Source organism: Entelurus aequoreus, linkage group LG12 (genome assembly GCF_033978785.1).
Source record: "Entelurus aequoreus isolate RoL-2023_Sb linkage group LG12, RoL_Eaeq_v1.1, whole genome shotgun sequence".
NCBI classification, from domain to species: Eukaryota; Metazoa; Chordata; class Actinopteri; order Syngnathiformes; family Syngnathidae; genus Entelurus; species Entelurus aequoreus.
The window spans coordinates 35,660,235-35,668,149 of NC_084742.1; positions in this window are offsets into that span (position 1 = coordinate 35,660,235).

A 7,915-nucleotide genomic window follows, 5' to 3' on the forward strand; every position below is an offset into this window, starting at 1 on the left:
TGATTTGCATAGGGCAATTCGTTGACCAAGTCGTAGTTTTTATACCCGAACGAAACCAACTTTGGTATAAATCTTACTCACTGGCGCGTTGTTTGACAACTCTTGTTCATTGGTTGTCCTGCAATTTGATTGGCTGAATGCTGTGTGATGAAAACAATGTAGATCTAATTTGATTGGTTGTTGTACTGAGAGCACACACGCTGACACGCAGCACACACGCTGATAGACAGACACGTACAAAATGAAAGCTACGGAGCGCTCCCAAATAACTTTTTAAGCTTTAGGTTTTGGGGAAAGTGGCAAGTCATGTCAAGTCAAAAGGCTCAAGTCCAAGTGAAGTCACAAGTCATAGATGTTAAAGTCTAAGTCGAGTTGCAAGTCTCTTTACATTTTGTCAAGTCGAGTCTAAAGTCATCAAATTCATGACTCGAGTCTGACTCGAGTCCAAGTCATGTGACTCGAGTCCACACCTCTGCTATATCCTCTTGAAAATGAGAGTCAAGAATGCGAAATGGACATTCACAGTGACTTTTATCTCCACGACAATACATCGGTGAAGCACTTTAGCTACGGAGCTAATGTGATAGCATCGTGCTTGAATACAGATAGAAACAAAAGAAATAAGCCCCTGACTGGAAGGATAGACAGAAGAAGTCATCTACAATAATCCCGGTGCCGAAGAAGTCTCCCATCACCAGCCTAAATGATTACCGACCAGTGGCCCTCACTCCAGTAATCATGAAGTGCTTCGAGAGACTGGTTCTCCAGCACATCAAGGACCATATCCCTCCAGACTTTGACCCCCACCAGTTCGCATACCGGGCGAACAGATCCACAGAGGACGCCATCGCTGTTGCTCTCCACTCTGCTCTGAACCACCTGGAGCAGCAGCAGAGCTACGTCCGGATGCTCTCTGTGGATTATAGTTCTGCCTTCAATACAATAATCCCGGACAGACTCTGCAATAAACTGGACACTCTTGGCCTCCCCCCTCTCACAAACGCCTGGATAAGGGACTTCCTAACGGATCGACCCCAGAATGTGAGACTTGGCCCCCACCTCTCATCCACCCGCACACTGAGCATCGGCTCCCCACATGGCTGTGTGCTGAGCCCCCTCCTCTACTGCCTCTACACCCATGACTGCAGTCCAGCCCACAGTGACAACCTTATCGTCAAGTTTGCTGACGATACCACAGTGGTCGGGCTCATCTCCAGGGGTGACGAGGCTGCCTACAGGGAGGAGGTCCTGAAGCTGACGGCCTGGTCTTCGGAGAACAACCTCGCTCTCAACACCAGCAAGACCAGAGAGATCATCGTCGACTTCAGGAGGAGCAGCACCGACCCTGCCCCCCTCTACATCAACGGCGAGCGTGTGGAGGGGGTCCACACCTTCAGGTACCTTGGAGTCCACATCTCTAACGACTTTTCCTGGACAGTCAACACCACAGCAATCATCAAGAAGGCTCAACATGTCATGATCCATGGTCCGGATCATGTTTTTGTGTTTTCTGTTAATTTTGGACTCCTTTTGTTATTTGTTGTGCCCCTGTGAGTTTGTTTTGGTTGTCATGGTCACTCTTTGTGTGCACCTGTCTCTGATTAGTGCTCGCCCGCTCACCTGCTTCCCGAGCGCTAATCAGAGGCATTATTTAAGTTGCCTTTGCCAGTCACTCGTCCTGCTCTCATTGTGTTTGCTCCATGCACTTGTCACGTGAGTTTTTGAGTTCTAGTGTTCCTTGTCTTTTGCCTATGCTAAGTAATAAGTTCCTTAACTTCCCGTGCGCTCTGCACGCATCCTTGTTGTTTTTGTTTATTGGATGATTTATGATAAATAAATCACTTCCTACCTTACGCCTTCGTCCGGAGCCGTTCCTTTGCATTGGGAGAACAACCGCGCAGCAAGCTGCGACCCCCCGTTCGTGACAGAATGAGAGCAGCAACCGTTCTCCCGCAAACGGACTTGGGGGAGATGGATGAAGGTACGCGCATGGTGTTGCGAGCGATGGAAGTGGAGACGCTTCGCTATTCGACGGAGGAGAGGTCGAACCTTATGTGGGGACCTGGAGGCTCCCTTATCCCCATCGACTCCCTCTGGTCCGAAGACATCGCCGCTACACAGCAGTACCGGACGCGCAGGCAAAGGCGGAAGCCGTCCAGAAGGGCTTCGCCTCGCCGTCAGAACGCGTCACTCCCGCAAGCTCCTCCCCCGGACCGAAGCAAGTTGCAGGCAGCCCAGTATCTTTCCCCCGATGACGTCACTCCGTCCACGGCTGATGACGTCATGGCCCAGAATTTTTTTTTTCTGAATTCTGTCTCCTTGCGTCAACAACCTCCTAAAGACTTTAATTCTAAAATTATACCTTGTCAGGACATTCTTTTGAAATTTAGATGTCAGCCACAGTCTCCTTCTGAGTGCCAAGCTCCGCCCCCTAGGACTCTAGCCCCGCCCACGTCAGTGACTTTTTCCTCTCATCCTCCCAAAAGACCTCAGGTGGGGGGTGGGAAAAGACATTTTGGACAATTTAGAGGGGAGGATTTTGCCCCCCTCCTGACTTCCCGCCACCCACCCGTAAAGACTGTTCCAGACCGCAAGCAGCGCGTCTGGTATCCGCCCCTTGAGGGGGGGGCTGGGGCCGGGAGCTGTGCTGGTGGGGCTGCTCGGCTGCGCCCAGCCAGGCAGCAACCTCCATCCCGGCCGCCGCCACCTGTCCTTCGGCCTGCCAAGCCGCAACCTCCAGCCCGTCCTCCACCACCAGTCCGTCGGCATGCCAAGCCGCAACCTCCTGCCAGGCCACCTCCGCCAAAGTCACGACCAACACCTCCAAGTCTGGTTTCCACACCAGTACCTCCAAGTCTGGTTTCCACACCAGTACCTCCAAGTCTGGTTTCCACACCAGTACCTCCAAGTCTGGTTTCCACACCAGCACCTGCTCCTCGGCAGACGCCTGCACCTGCTCCTCGGCAGACGCCTGCACCTGCTCCTCGGCAGACGCCTGCACCTGCTCCTCGGCAGACGCCTGCACCTGCTCCTCGGCTGACGCCTGCACCTGCTCCTCGGCTGACGCCTGCACCTGCTCCTCGGCTGACGCCTGCACCTGCTCCTCGGCTGACGCCTGCACCTGCTCCTCGGCTGACGCCTGCACCTGCTCCTCGGCAGACGCCTGCACCTGCTCCTCGGCAGACGCCTGCACCTGCTCCTCGGCAGACGCCTGCACCTGCTCCTCGGCAGACGCCTGCACCTGCTCCTCGCCAGACGCCTGCACCTGCTCCTCGCCAGACGCCTGCACCTGCTCCTCGCCAGACGCCTGCACCTGCTCCTCGCCAGACGCCTGCACCTGCTCCTCGCCAGACGCCTGCACCTGCTCCTCGCCAGACGCCTGCACCTCGGCAGACGCCTGCGCCTGCACCTCGGCAGACGCCTGCGCCTGCACCTCGGCAGACGCCTGCGCCTGCACCACGCCAGACGCCGGTGGTACCTGCAAGCACGCCAGACTCGCCGGTGGTACCTGCAATCACGCCAAACTCGCCGGTGGTACCTGCAACCACGCCAAACTCGCCGGTGGTACCTGCAACCACACCAGACTCGCCAGTGGTGCCTGCTGCCACGCCTGCCATGACGGCGCCGGTGCCTGCTGCCACGCCTGCCATGACGGCGCCGACACGCCCACCTCCTCGTCGACCACGAATGTGGTCGCTCCCTGGTCGTCCGCCTCGCCAAGTGCGCCCACCTCCCCGTCGGCCACGAATGTGGCCATTCCCTGGTCGCCCGCCTCGCTTGCTGCAGCGGCGTTCCACTCGCCGCCGCCACTTGACTTTGCCTCGGTGGATTCGGGGACACTTGGCCTGGCGACCCACCTCCAAGTCCTCCCTCCGCCCGCCCGTGACTTTTGACCCTGCTTGTTTTTTGTTTTTGTTTTCATATGGACATCTGGTATCTGTCCTTGAGGAGGGGGTACTGTCATGATCCATGGTCCGGATCATGTTTTTGTGTTTTCTGTTCATTTTGGACTCCTTTTGTTATTTGTTGTGCCCCTGTGAGTTTGTTTTGGTTGTCATGGTCACTCTTTGTGTGCACCTGTCTCTGATTAGTGCTCGCCCGCTCACCTGCTTCCCGAGCGCTAATCAGAGGCATTATTTAAGTTGCCTTTGCCAGTCACTCGTCCTGCTCTCATTGTGTTTGCTCCATGCACTTGTCACGTGAGTTTTTGAGTTCTAGTGTTCCTTGTCTTTTGCCTATGCTAAGTAATAAGTTCCTTAACTTCCCGTGCGCTCTGCACGCATCCTTGTTGTTTTTGTTTATTGGATGATTTATGATAAATAAATCACTTCCTACCTTACGCCTTCGTCCGGAGCCGTTCCTTTGCATTGGGAGAACAACCGCGCAGCAAGCTGCGACCCCCCGTTCGTGACACAACAGTGGCTACACTTCCTGAGAGTCCTCGGGAAGTACAACCTGAAGCCTGACCTGCTGCTGACCTTCTACCGCTCATCCATCGAGAGCCTGCTGATCTACTGTATTACAGCATGGTACAGCAGCTGCACTGCAGCAGACAGGGAGAGGCTGCAACGAGTGGTCAAGACGGCTCAGAAGATCATCGGCCGCCCTCTCCCCTCTCTGATGGACATCTACACCTCCCGCTGCCTCAACAGAGCCAGTGCCATCATCAAGGACAGCACCCACCCTGGCTCTGACCTGTTCCACCTGCTGCCCTCTGGGAAGCGCTACAGGTGCATTAAAACCAAGACGAACAGGCTAAAGAACAGCTTCTTCCCCAGGGCCATAACCACCCTGAACAGACTTCCCCATTGACCCTCATAACTGCCTTCTCTTCGGTGCAATAACCCATTCCACCAACCACCCTGTTTCATGTAGATATTCATGTACATATTCATTTCACCCTCTGTATAGAGCAGTCATTTTCAACCAGTGTGCCGCGGCACACTAGTGTGCCGTGAGAGGTCGTCAGGTGTGCCGTGAGAAATTATTTAATATCTCCTAATTAACCATTGTCGGGTGACCGTGCTATAATAAAGTGCGGCAGATAATGTAATACTCATCTATTTCAGCAGGTGGCAGCAGAGGGCGATAAATACCTGTAAAGACAATCGCGTTAGCCTGCGCATCACGTGACAGTGACAGTTTGGGATCACAGCAAGAGGAGGCGAGCAAGTGACAGTGATGGAGAAGTTTTTGAGAAGGGAAAATGCAAATGGCGAACAGGGTCCTGGACAAAGTTTTCAAGTTTATTCACAATACTATAGAACAATTACAATATTAGTGAATATCATTTAAAGATATCGGTAAGTGAAAAGGTCCCCCAAATAAGCTAGAAGAAGCTTTTGACAGGGGGTCCAAAGGACAGTATATACATGGAATGATGAAAAATGGTAGCAAGCACAACAACAACAAAAAAAAACAACAACGCTATATGATAAACACAAGATAATAATACTAAAGCATGCATACACATACACACATACATTCATTCGACCATGCAAAACCCAACAGTAGTCAACCCCACATGAGGCATTAGAGATAGGTGGTTAATAGGTAAGTTTTCAGTTTCTTTTTGAAGTTGGGGAATGGATACAGCATCTTGGGGCTCTCATTAAGCCGGTTCCAAATCTTAGGTCCCCTGCATACAACACTTCGATCGGTACAAGCCAGTAGACGATGTTTACCTGATATCAGATCTAAGTTACGAGTGCTGTGGGCATGCTGGGGATGGTAGATAGGAACCAAGCTACAGAGCCTAAGATTCAGCCTGTGGATGACTTGATAGGTTAAACAAGCATTTTGATAAATATTGAACTCTGTCAGTCTTAAAAGATGATAATTATGAAATAGATGTCGAGTGGGGGCATTAAACTTGGACCATGACAGGGCCCGTATGATTTTCTTTTGCATAGATTCTAATTTGTGAAGGTAGGTAGGGAAGGTTTTACACCAGATGACACTACAGTAGTTTAGATGTGGTTCAAAAAGAGTTTTATATAGGGTAAGTAGAGCATACAGAGGAAGATAATGACGAAAGTGAAAGAACAGGCCAACCTATTTGGATAATTTGTTTAACAGATGGCTAATGTGACATTTGAAATTGAGATATTTGTCAATGATGACCCCCGGGAATTTTGTGGAATACACTCTCTGTATTTTCCTGCCCATTGATGTTAACATGGCAGTGCACAGTATTTGTCCGGTTTTTATTAGAATGAAATAAAATAAAATTTGTTTTATTAACATTAAGTGAGAGCTTATTCCATTTGAACCAGGAATCCACTTTCACAAGCTCTGAATTGACAGTTACTTGTAGATCGTGGAGGCTCCTGTGTGAGGTAAACAAATGTGTATCATCAGCAAAAATTATTTTATGAAAAGTTTCGGAGGAGTTTACAAAATCATTTATATATAGGATAAAAAGGAGAGGCCCCAAGATGGATCCCTGGGGAACCCCATAATTGATGGTCAAACAGGGTGAATTGTGATCATTGACGAATACACATTGTTGCCTTCCGTATAGGTAAGAACGAAACCAATCAAGAGGTACCCCTCTGACACCATAGTGGTATAGCTCATATAATAAAATCTCAAAGTCTATTGTGTCAAAGGCCTTGGACAGATCCAAAAAAATACCAATACCACATTTTCCTTCTTCGATACCTTTTCCAAGAGGTCGAGTATATACAGGTGGTACTTTTTTTACGAAAACCATATAGTCAAAATTCTGACCCAGATGAAGGCTCTAGTATGAGTGGTCTACAAAATAAAAAAAGACGGTGAGCTCGAGGCAATAAAGCGAAAGCTATCTTTCATTTGGATTGACTTTCACCGGGGATGCGACAGCACCGACTCCGCAGTGCTTGGTGTGTGGTGAGAAGCTATCCAATAGCGCCATGGTGCCAAGCAAGCTTAAACGCCATCTCCAAACGAAACACCCCGATGGACTATTTTGTACGCTTACGTACAAACAATGAGAAACAGGCAACTTTTCTGAGAAAAACCACAAAGGTAAACAAGAGAGCCCTCAAAGCTTGCTACCTTGTTGTTGAACTCGTAGCTAAATCAAAAAAGTCCCACACTGTGGCAGAAACATTAATACTGCGAGCTTGTAAAGCCATTGTAATAGTAGTGAGTATAAATACATTTAGAAAATTATAATATTAACTATATGTATTGTGTCATTTTGGTTGGTGGTGTGCCGCAGGATTTTGTAAATGTACAAAGTGTGCCACGGCTTAAAAAAGGTTGAAAATCACTGGTATAGAGTGTACACTTGTTTTATCGCACTGTATAGAATGGCCTCAATCTCGTTACCCTGCGTAATGACAATAGCTGATTCTGATTCTGAAGATCAACAATACTACTATCAGGAGACACCGAACCAAACCCTGGACCTGTAACTACACGGTTAATGCTGTGCCGCCTGTCGAAGCCTAGCAATGCAGTTGCTAACGACGCCATTGAAGCTAACTTAGCTACGGGACCTCGTCAGAGCTATGATAAAAACATTAGCGCTCCACCTACGCCAGCCCTCATCTGCTCATCAACACCCGTGCTCACCTGCGTTCCAGCGATCGATGGCGCGACAAAGAACTTCACCCGATCATCGATGCGGTCGGCGGCTAGCGTCGGATAGCGCTTCTGCTATCCAGCTCAAAGTCCTCCTGGTTGTGTTGCTGCAGCCAGCCGCTAATACACCGATCCCACCTACAGCTTTCTTCTTTGCAGTCTCCATTGTTCATTAAACAAATTGCAAAAGATTCACCAACACAGATGTCCAGAATACTGCGGAATTTTGCGATGAAAACAGAGTTGTTTGTATTGAAATACAATGTGTCCGAATACTTCCGTTTCAACCATTGACGTCACGCGCAAACGTCATCATACATGGACGTTTTCAACCGGAAGTTTC